Source organism: Triticum urartu, chromosome 3A (assembly GCF_056163025.1).
Source record: "Triticum urartu cultivar PI428250 chromosome 3A, HENAU_Tu73, whole genome shotgun sequence".
Taxonomy (NCBI): Eukaryota; Viridiplantae; Streptophyta; class Magnoliopsida; order Poales; family Poaceae; genus Triticum; species Triticum urartu.
The window spans coordinates 369,488,837-369,500,305 of NC_141875.1; positions in this window are offsets into that span (position 1 = coordinate 369,488,837).

Below are 11,469 nucleotides of genomic sequence, written 5' to 3' on the forward strand. Positions count from 1 at the left end.
CATTGCAACAATCACCAAGCCGCCGCGGTGTCTCGTCGTCATCCCCTGCTAGTATTGGAGGAGGCAAATTCTCGTGGCCCGGTTTGACACTCGCCACGGAAACCTTGAAGATGTTCGGGGGGATCGGCCGACTGTGGAACAATGGTTCCTTCGGCTTCATTATCGTCGCCTTCCCTACGTCCACCTTCTGGTTGCCGATGGTGTACAATATGGTGCACAGGGTTTCGTCGGCCTGCAAAGAAAAGTCTGCGACGTGAGACATCCGAAAGGCAACGAAAACGGGAGATTATACATTTATATTGAAGTGGGCCGGTGTGACAGATACCATGAGGGCGTCGAGCTCAGCCAAAGATGAAGCACCACCGAGCACGTCCGGTGTGGGAGCCGGTGCGGGAGCCAGTGCGGGAGCAGGTGCTGGTGCAACACTAGTCGAGATGCTCCCCAAGAAGTCGGCAAGGGGAAAGTCCTCTGCATTTTTTTCCTGATTTTACCTTGTCCAAGTGATAACTCCCGTCACCAAGGAAGTAGACAAATCTGCAACCACCTGTTTTGCGGCAGCTACCGCTGTTGCGACTGTCTAAGATGATTTCTTCTCAACCGCAATCTCAACCTTCTTGTTGATGTTTTCTTCAGTTAACCTCCGTCTTCCCTTTCTCTCCCCCATGGTCTCACGGTAGTACTTCTTCCACGTGGCGCCGTCTCTGACACCGTGCACGCATCCATACGACGATCGAGTATCCACCGGTTGTCGTTTCAATATGTTCAATGCCCAGTTGAATGGAGTGTCCCACTTGGGCCTCGCCAATGCCTCAGATGGCGAGTCGCTTTCGGCCACAATCTGGTGCTGCTCTCTCTGCAAAAGGCACAAGGATCGTTTACAAATATGACTAACGTGTGCAGTCGAATTGATCAGAAACTAAAATTACTAGCAGTCTCATGAACTCCGTAATGACCGGTGTTGTCTCGTAAACCTTCTTCACTGGGTCCCAACGGTGCCGGGCCCTGAGGACGTCACGCTCCTACGGGACTGTGAAATCCGCTAAGGGGTCTGGAATGCCAAGAGTCACGGCTTCCGCGTCCTCCTTGGCCCATTTGGACCACTTTCCATCGTAACCACGACTTCCGAGGTGGTGGCTCCCAATGTTCCTCTCTTGAAGCCCCTTCATGTACTGAGACTTTTTTTTGGCAGCTTCGGCCTCGCAAGCCTCCTTGAATATTTGAAACTGCTCTTCCGTGATTGTCGGATTATCCTTTACAATCTCGGAGTAGGGTTCCTTCTTGTCGATGATCTTTGCTTTCACTTGATTTTTCCAGGCGGCCAACGTGTTGCTAAACTTGGTCATGGCGTGTTTGTTTATCTTCTTCATTGCCGGGTCCTCATCTGGATCTTCATAATCCTTCTCATTTCGGCCCGGGAACAAGAATATCTAGTGAAACTCGTTTAGGAGGGAGCTCCTCATATTTTCTATCTTCGGTAGTTTCTCATCGTTGATGGTGGCGGTTGTCCGTACGATGCAGCCTATTTGATTGCCGTAGCATCGACGCGCTTCCTCGGGCGCCTTTGGCTCAAAATTGCCGTCGTCCACCTCCGTGACCACCAGTCTAGTAGTCTTGAGTTTGTTAGGAAGCCGTTGCCTCTTTGCTTTCGGTTCTACACCGGCTCCGCTCCCCGAGGCAGCGCCAATCTCGATGCCGGTCTGAGTCTCAGCGCCGGTCTCAGTCTCAGCACCGGCCTGCGTGTTGGTCTCAGTCCCCGATGCCACCGGTTGATCATCGGCAAGGCTAAAAAATTTGTCTGCCGCCCGGTAGATGTCGTCGCAATCACCAGAACCCTGTCCTTCATCGTTGCTAGCCATGTTTCCTATGATTAAATCTAGTAAATTAATTCTAGACCTAATAAAATGAATAATGACATACAAAAGGCCTATGTTTTGCAGGAACGTTGACTCCTTCCTGGTGCGGCAAATTCCGGGCACTCGATATGTCCTAGTTTGTAGCACAAGTCATGCCGAAATTCACGAAAAATTTCGGCATGACCTTTGCTAAAAAGTGGACAAATCGAGAACCTGAAATTTGCCAGAACGGAAATGAATCAACATTCCGGCAAAACATAGGCCACTCAGCTTCATTCCCTGGAAACAACAAAAGGCCACTTGTGCACAATCTAAACATAGGCAAACACAATTGAGGAATTTGCATATATCCTGACCACTTCAAATTTGCATGTCCTATAGCGTTTGACACTTCAAGAAAATCGACACAAATCATGCATGTTCTCTCAAACTCAATTCAAAAACCAAATATAGATTATATTTAGTTAACTATTAAACTAAACTTTACTCTAAACTAAACCCTACTGCCCTAATTAACATCTAGTTAAACAAACTCAATTCAAAAACTAAACCCTACTGAACTAATTAATATCTACATTATCTACTACTTAACATCGTCTATTATTACCCTAACTAAAAAACATCAACATTATCTACTACTTAACATTAACATCTATTAACTAAAAAGGATGGGTTGGGGGCTTACAGAGAGGGGAGAGACGGTGGCGGGGAGGTGCTTGGCGACGGAGGTAGGGGCGGGGTGGGCGGGCTCGGGATCGGGACGCGGCAGTCTTGGCGGGCTCGGGGGCGGTGAGGTCGAGGGCGGCGGCGGTGAGGTCAAGGGAGGCGACGGTGAGGTCGAGGGCGGCCCGAGAGGCGGCGGCAGTGAGGCTGAGTGGCCTCGGGCGGCGGCCGTGAGGATGAGCGCGGCGTCGACACCGGCAGGAGATGGCGGCGAAGTGGGGGCGACGGGGAAGTGGGGGAGACGGCGGCGAAGCGAGGGATCGATTTGGGGAGAAGTGTTGGCCGGGGGGAAACCGTTTTTGCTTAAGTCAAAAGTAACGGTAGCGCGTTACAGAAAATGCGCTATAGCTAAGTTAGCTATAGTGCGTTTAACAGAGCGCGCTACTGCTACGTCTTCATCATTTTTTCCCTTTTTCATTTATTTTTCTTTACATTATATATTTTTCCTTTCTCCTTTTTCTATTTCTTTCATTTTCATTTACTTCTCTATTCGTTTTTCATTTCATTTTCTTTTCGTTAGCAGTAGCGATTTACACATAAACGCGCTGCTATAAGTTTATTAGCGGTAGCGCGGTTTTGGAAGATCGCTACTACTATGTGTAGCCCATCGGCTAAGTGATTGGAATTTTAGTAGTAGCAAGTTTTCGGTGAGATGCGCTACTGATATATGTCCATCGGCAGCGCGCTTATTTTGCACGCGCTACTGCTATCTAGCAGTAGCATGCTCTTTTAACAAGCGCTACTGCTAAAGTTCTGTGTATAACGTTTTCCCTAGTAGTGTTTGTCTTGAACAAATATTATTTGAACTGTGTCTATCTTGATTTGGCAACAAAAACTAGAATGATATAGCCCATAAAGTGACCATGGATATATGTTTGTTTCATGCTGTTATCCTTTACTATTGAACAGATTTACCAAAATGAGTTTCATATACAACATGGTAAACATGTGATGTGTCTGCTTGTTTCTCTTTTAGAGTGCGGACAAAATATTGGAGAACAATACCCCGTTATGCAATGGTAAAGGAAGTAATGCAGATAAGGTTCAAGATAGTGAGACATCCCTGTTGGTCTCCAAGAAAGCTGATAAAAACTATCTTGACGACAATGAGAAAACTCAAACGTCCTCTCTTGATGTAGTGTTCGAGTTACTGACCACTACTGCTGGCACAAGCTCTTCAAACTCGCGGCCTGAATCAGTTCGTCTTCTAGATTCTCAACTTCAAGTTGAAAGACATCGATCAGATGTGCTGCGACAGGAAGCTGAAGGACTGAGGAAGTCCCTGCAGAATTCGGACGCATACTTTCTGGTGCAACAGCAAGCGCTGGAGGATTTAAGCGCCAAACAAGAGAAAGTTAATAAGCTTGCTAACCATCTTGCCAGCATTATGGGTACCTAGGATATTGTTTCTTGAGCTCTTCTGAAGTGGTTTCAGTTCTGGACTTGTTTTGCTGCGGTGTTTATTTGCACTGGTCGCCAACTTTGACAACTAGTGTATATGATATGCTGCTTTGTTCCCTATATTTGCACTGGTGGCGAACTTTGATGCCTAGTGGATGTAATATGTGTAATAGTCGTGATAGCCTAGCGTAACTTGCTTGCTTGTTTATTTGTTTGCTTGTAGTGAGTGCAGTTCTTTTTCCGTGGTTTGCTAGTGGCCGCAATGACCTATTTTTTTAAACTAGGCCACAATAACCATGGGCTACATATTTACTGTAGTTACTATGGGCCTCCTACTGGTCGTAGAAACAATGGGCCTTCTAAGGACCATAGAAATAATGGGCCTTCTATGGGTCATAGAATCAATGGGCCTTCTATAGGCCGTAGCATCAATGGGCCTTCTACGGGCCGTATGATCGATCGGCCAAACATGGGCCAATACAGACCGCATTATGGGCCGTAAACGGGCTAGATTTGGAATCGTCCGTTCATGGGCCGACAATAACGGGCCATCGTTAATCGGTCGTATTTGATGACGCTATAAAAATGGCCAACAGATTAGTGGGCCGCAAACGGGCCAATTGTAACCATGGGCTGAATTTGGCCCACAAGCAGAAAAAGCCAGTGATGGGCCGTAACTAACCGAATGCTGGAAATGAGCCCAAGAATAAATGGGCCCTGAGAAGGCCGAAAGATAACATGGGTTGGAAGTGGACCAATGGAATAATGGGTAGTTAATGGGTATAAAGCGGTATACTATTCATTACGGGCCATATTCACCACGTGTCGTTAATGGGCCAAGAGTTACAAAGGGCCTCATATGGGCCGAAAGACAACATGGGCCATACATGGGCCTGAAGTTACAACGGGCTAGAATCATATTGGACGGCCCAGATGAAGCTACTGGTCTTAATTCTGATAGGTCGTAACGGGCCGTGAGTTAGCGGGCAATAAATGGGCTATATACAACTAGACCATTAACAGGCTTTCCGTGGGCCGGCCCGTTACCTTTTGACGAAGTCAAACGGGGCGGCCTTTTCACCAAAATGGGCCTCTGTTGGGCCGTGCCACATGCCGACGTATCATAGGCGCCTCATGTCCAATGAGTGGATGACATCTGTCCCAAAGGTGAGCCAACACGTGTTTACTCCGGCCAATGAGAATTTTACACATGGAAAATCCCCATTGGTCTGGGCTGTTAACGGGTTATCGGATCCAAAACCAGACCCGATAGCTCAACGATGCCCCGTTATGGTGGATGCCACATGCCGGTTTCCCTTGAAGAAAACACTTCCATGACACTTCCGTGATGATAATTTTGGTAATGTCATGGAACACTTCTACGACTACACATGCATGACTATCTTGATTCTATCATAAAATCGTCATGGATGTAGATGCATGACAGAAAATGTGACCTGCTATGACCAACACGTGTCATCACGAAAGTGTATTTTTTGTAGTGTTTGTTTTCCATGCAAATGTTTCCCAAAAGAACCCAGCAAAAGTTCGGTCTTCTAGATGTCCTCGATGCAGATCACAATATGCATCCGCTCCTGGACCACCTCCCAAGCTCCACGTCGACGCTTGTGTCAGTGTCAAAACTGGCCGATCTCGGGTAGGGGGGTCCCGAACTGTGCGTCTGAGGATCGAAGGTAACATGAGACAAGGGGGACACCATGTTTACCCAGGTTTGGGCCCTCTTAATGGAGGTAATACCCTACTTCCTGCTTGATTGACTTTTATGAGTATAGGGGTTACAAGAGTCGATCTACCTTGAGATTGTAATGGCTAAACCCTATATGTCTAGCCTATATGATTTGTGATAGCCTCTACAGACCAAACCCTCTGGTTTATATAGACACCGAAGGGGCCTAGGGTTGGATAGAGTCGGTCTACAGATAAAGGAAACTACACATCCAGTCGTCAAGCTTGACATCCACGCAAAGGAGAGTCCCATCCGGACACGGGGGAAGGCCTTATACCTTGTATATCACGGCCCATCAGTCATGCCCGTGTAACATAGCTCGGAGACCCGAGGACCCCACAGTCCAAGACTCCCTCAGTAGCCCCTGAACCAGTCTTTCGATGACGATGTGTTCGGTACGCAGATTGTCTTCAGCATTGCAAAGCGGGTTCCTCTTCCGAATACTTCAAAGCAGTCTTCTGAACAAGAGAATTGTGTTCGGCTCTGTATAACAGTTACAACCCTCAACCACAAGGGCACGATACTTAATCAAAATAAGGTATGTCCAGTGACAGCTTTTTTGGCGAAACGTTACGTGTGGCCTTTTTATTATTTTGAATCGATTTTTGGCCTCCCGCTTCATGCTTCGAGGTGCAACCTCTATTGACACGTCGTGTCAAAGCAGAGATCGTGCCCCCTTATTGCGGGATTCTCATCAATACGGATTTGGGTTATCCTACTGTGCCATTCGCACGACCCCTTGGGAATAGGAGAGTTTTAAGGCTTGTGGGGGGCACTTGATATTCACTCCCTATATAAGCGGATAAATATCTATCTTTTTACCCCTCGCCTTATTCTCCCCTCTGCCTTCCCAGCCTCGAGCTCCAGTGCCCAAGCTTCGATCTTTCCCACTGCCCAACCTCTCAAGCCATTGTTGGATCCAGCTCGTAGGGCAAGTGGATGACTTCCTCCGTGACATAGAAGGACGTTAAGGAACTCCGGGAAGCGGGGTACCTGGCTGCGAGTATCGCGCACAGGCTTCCTGCCAAAAAGGAGATCATCCCTACTCCGGAGCCCGGCGAGAGAGTGGTGTTTATCACCCACTTCCTCCACGGACTAGGGTTTCCTCTCCACCCTTTCGTCTGTGGCCTCATGTTCTATTATGGGCTAGATTTCCATGATCTAGCCCCAAATTCCTTCCTCCACATTTCAGCGTTCATCGTCGTGTGCGAGGCACTCCTCCGCATCCCCCCCACTTCGGCCTATGGCTTAAGTTTTTCAATGTGAAGCCGGAAGTAGTCGACGGGCAACATGCGGACTGCGGCGGCGTCATGGTGAGCAAGCTCCCCAACGTCACCTGGCCCAAAGGGGCCTTCGTGGTGACCGTGATGGGATGGCAACACGAGTGGTTCTACATCACCAAACCCTGCGGTGCCACCCGGGCAGCCACTCCTGAGTTGAAGTCCGGACCCCCAATGCGGCTCGCATCGTGGATCAACAAGGGTCTGGACTGGGGGTCGACTGACGAGGTGCTGACGCTGAAAAAGTGCATCAAAATGATTATAGAAAAGAACATCAGCCTCACTGATGTGATTCAGGTGAGGCTATTCCGCCGGACCCTTCCCTGCCAGAGCTGGCCTCTCCACATGTGGGAGTTCAATCCGGAAGGGCCGTGAACCCTATAGTGATTCTTTTGCACGATGCACGAAGATATCTGGAAGTTGCTTTTCAAGGCCCAGAAATTGTAGCCAGAGATGACCGATGACATCGGCCTCGACTGCGCTCATCCCGCCACCCCAGTAAGTTTTTCAGTTTCCAAACATAACTTAGTTCACAAATCAAAGGGGTATGCTGAGACTTCCATCCTTTAATCAGGGTTGGACAAAGAAGGTGGAGCAGATCAAGTGTCTGGCTCCACTACCCGAAAAGCTAGCTGATCCTCTGCTAACGAGGATGCTAGTCCTGGTGCCGTACCAGGTGCTAGAGAAGAAGGCCAAGGAGGCCAAAGGTGGCCTCCGCCATAAAGGTACTTCAGACGCTATGTCCGGAGATACCAAAGCTCCCTCCTCCCACGAGGGAGATGAAGACGAAGAGGAGGAGGAGGAAGAGAGCAATTATCCCCTTAAGGGGAGGAATAAGAAAAGGGTGGCCTTCATGGACCCAGAGGTGGAGGCGTCCAAGAGGGGGAAGATATCCCTCTCAGACGGCTCGGACTCGGATGCCGAAGCCATCCCCGAGTGGTGCCCCAGGTCAAAGCTCCTAGTCGATTCATAAGTATCCAAGGATGCCTTACATATATCCGGTATTTATGATTGTAGTTTTAACACATTGTATTGTGTGCTTCAGTCCGGCCCGTGATCTCCCCTACTTATCATCATCTTCGGGGAACTTGCTAGAACTGGGGATGGTGGATAGCGAGATGCCTCCGCGAGCCTCTCCGCCAACCGCTATGGACGACACCGAAGTGCTGTCCCAAAGAGCCTCTCCGGGCCATGGAGAGGTGCGGGAGGCCGCCAAGACAGTACCAGAGGGTAACGCCTCGGCTGCCGAGAACATGGGGAACCAAACCCCATGGAGACTGATGATGGGGCCCATGACCAATCCAGACCCCAGCCGAACACCATTCCGGAGACCCACATAGCTCCTTTGAAGGAGGGGGGAGCGTCGACTCCACCGACGACCTCCACTAATCCGGAGGCGCCGAACCCTCTGATGGATGCACTACAATGTGCTTCCGTCGTGGAGGAGCACTGTACCCTGATGGGTACGGTGGTTAAGAAGGTTCAGTCCGCCGAAAGCGGGCTGAACGAAGCATTCACCGGCCTATTAACAGGCTTTGAGGTATGTGATGTAATATTCTTAGCCGCTTGTGCAAAATATATGCCCGTGTATAAATAGTATCCCTTGAGACTTTGTTCGACTTTTGAAAAATGGCCGAACAGAGGATCAAGTAATATTCGCAGGAGATAACATACTTGTCTATTTTGATAAACAGGCTTCACTATTAGCGCCGACCGCCTAGGCCGCCAAAGTATTCGAACTCAAGCGAAAGTTGGAGTTGGCCAATGAGGATCTCATCTGTATCAACAAACGGCTTGATGAGGCGCAGGGTATGGTTTGAATAAGTGTTTACACACCTGAAGTAATATGCCAATGCAGAGTCTAATCTCCTGTGTTGTCCTGATCATATTTGCAGGCAGTGCGGCCAAGGTCGAGACCCTGAAGAGTGCTACCTCTTGAGCATGTGTTGGTTTTCCCTTGAAGAGGAAAGGGTGATGCAGCAAAGTAGCGTAAGTACTTCCCTTGGTTTTTGAGAACCAAGGTATCAATCCAGTAGGAGACTACATACAAGTCGCCTAGTACCTGCACAAACAAACAGGAACCTCGCAACCAACGCGATAAAGGGGTTGTCAATCCCTTCACGATCACTTACAAAAGTGAGACCTGATAGAGATAATAAGATAAATATTTTTGGTATTTTTGTGGTATAGATTGGAAAATAAAGATTGAAAAATAGATAGTAAACTAGAATTGTAGATTGGAAGCTTATATGATGTAAAGTAGACCCGGGGCCATAGGTTTCACTAGTGGCTTCTCTCAAGATAACATGTATTACGGTGGGTGAACAAATTACTGCCGAGTAATTGATAGAAAAGTGCATAGTTATGATGATATCTAAGGCAATGATCATGAATATAGGCATCACATCCATGTCAAGTAGACCGAAACGATTTTGCATCTACTACTATTACTCCACACATCGACCGCTATCCAGCATGCATCTAGAGTATTAAGTTCATAAGAACGGACTAACGCATTAAGCAAGATGACATGATGTAGAGGGATAAACTCAAGCAATATGATATAAACCCCATCTTTTTATCCTCGATGGCAACAATACAATACGTGCCTTGCTGCCCCCGCTGTCACTGGGAAAGGACACCACAAGATTGAACCCAAAGCTAAGCACTTCTCCCATTGCAAGAAAGATCAATCTAGTAGGCCAAACTAAACCCATAATTTGAAGAGACTTGCAAAGATATCAAATCATGCATATAAGAATTCAGAGAAGAATCAAATAATATTCATACATAATCAAGTTCATAAACCCATAATTCATCGGATCTCGGCAAACACACCGCAAAAAAAGTTACATCGAATAGATCTCCAAGAAGATTGAGGAGAACTTTGTATTGAGATCCAAAGAGAGAGAAGAAGCCATCTAGCTAATACCTATGGACGCGAAGGTCTGTGGTAAACTACTCACACATCATCGGAGAGGCAATGGTGTTGATGTAGAAGCCCTCCGTGATCGAATCCCCCTCTGGCAGATCGCCAGAAAAGGCCCTAAGATGGGATCTCACGGGTACAGAAGGTTTCAGGGTATAAGAGTATATATAGGCGAAAGAAGTAGGAAGGTGGAGCTGCGAGGGGCCCATGAGGGTGGGGGCGTGCCCTCCTACCTCGTGGCCGCCTCGCTGCTTCCTTGACGTCCACTCCAAGTCTCCTAGATTATGTTTGTTCCAAAAAAATAGATGCTCACGAAGGTTTCATTCCATTTGGATTCTGTTTGATATTCCTTTTCTAGGAAACACTGAAATAGGCAAAAAAAACAGCAATTTGAACTGGCTTTCGGTTAATAGGTTTGTCCTAAAAATAATATAAAAAGGTATATTAAAGCCCATTAAACATGCAAAATAGATAATATAATAGCATGGAACAATCAAAAATTACAGATACGTTGGAGACGTATCAAGCATCCCCAAGCTTAATTCCTTCTTGTCCACGAGTAGGTAAATGATAAAAACAGAATTTTTGATGTGGAATGCTCCCAAACATAATTTTCAATGTAATTCTCTTTATTGTGGCATGAATGTTCAGATCTAAAAGATTCAAGATAAAAGTTTAATATTGACATAAAAATAGTAATACTTCAAGCATGCTAACCGAGCAATTATGTCTTATCAAAATAACATAGCCAAATAAAGATCATCCCTACAAAATCATATAGTTTGGCCATGCTTCATTTTCGTCACACAAAATGCTCCCCTCATGCATAACCCTGATGACAAGCTGAGAAATTGGTTCATACTTTTTAACGCGCTTCAGCCTTTTCAACCCTTATGCAATACATGGGCGCAAGCCATGGATATAGCACTATAGGTGGAATAGTATGTGATGATGGGGGTTATGTGATAAGGAAAAAGGAGAAAGTATCACATTGACGCGGCTAATCAACGGGCTATGGAGATTTCCATCAATTGATGTCAATGCGAGGAGTAGGGATTTCCATGCAACGGATGCACTAGAGCTATAAGTGTATGAAAGCTCATCAAAAGAAACTAAGTGTGTGTGCATCCAAATTGCTTACTCATGAAGACCTAGGAAATTTTCAGGAAGCCCATTGACGGAGTAATTGACCATGGGTACCCCGAAGACGGCATGAAAATAAATCAAGACATCGGGGCTAGCAAAGCCCCTCAGTCCGACTGTCCGGCTGCTCCTGCCGGCTCCCCAGCCAGCTGCCGACTGCGCCAACCAGCCGGCTGCCGACTGCAGCTCGACCCGACACCGACAAGACCCCGACGAGAAGGCCATGCCGCGGACAAAACAACCGTACCGCGACGCCATCATGTACAGTGTTACTTGTCCCCTAGCACTATTTATGAAGTGACCCAGGGGACAAGCATGACATGCACCATGCCTTACCCATGCCCACTACCAAGCTTACATCCTAAGCTACCCTCTCCTATATAAAGGAGAAGA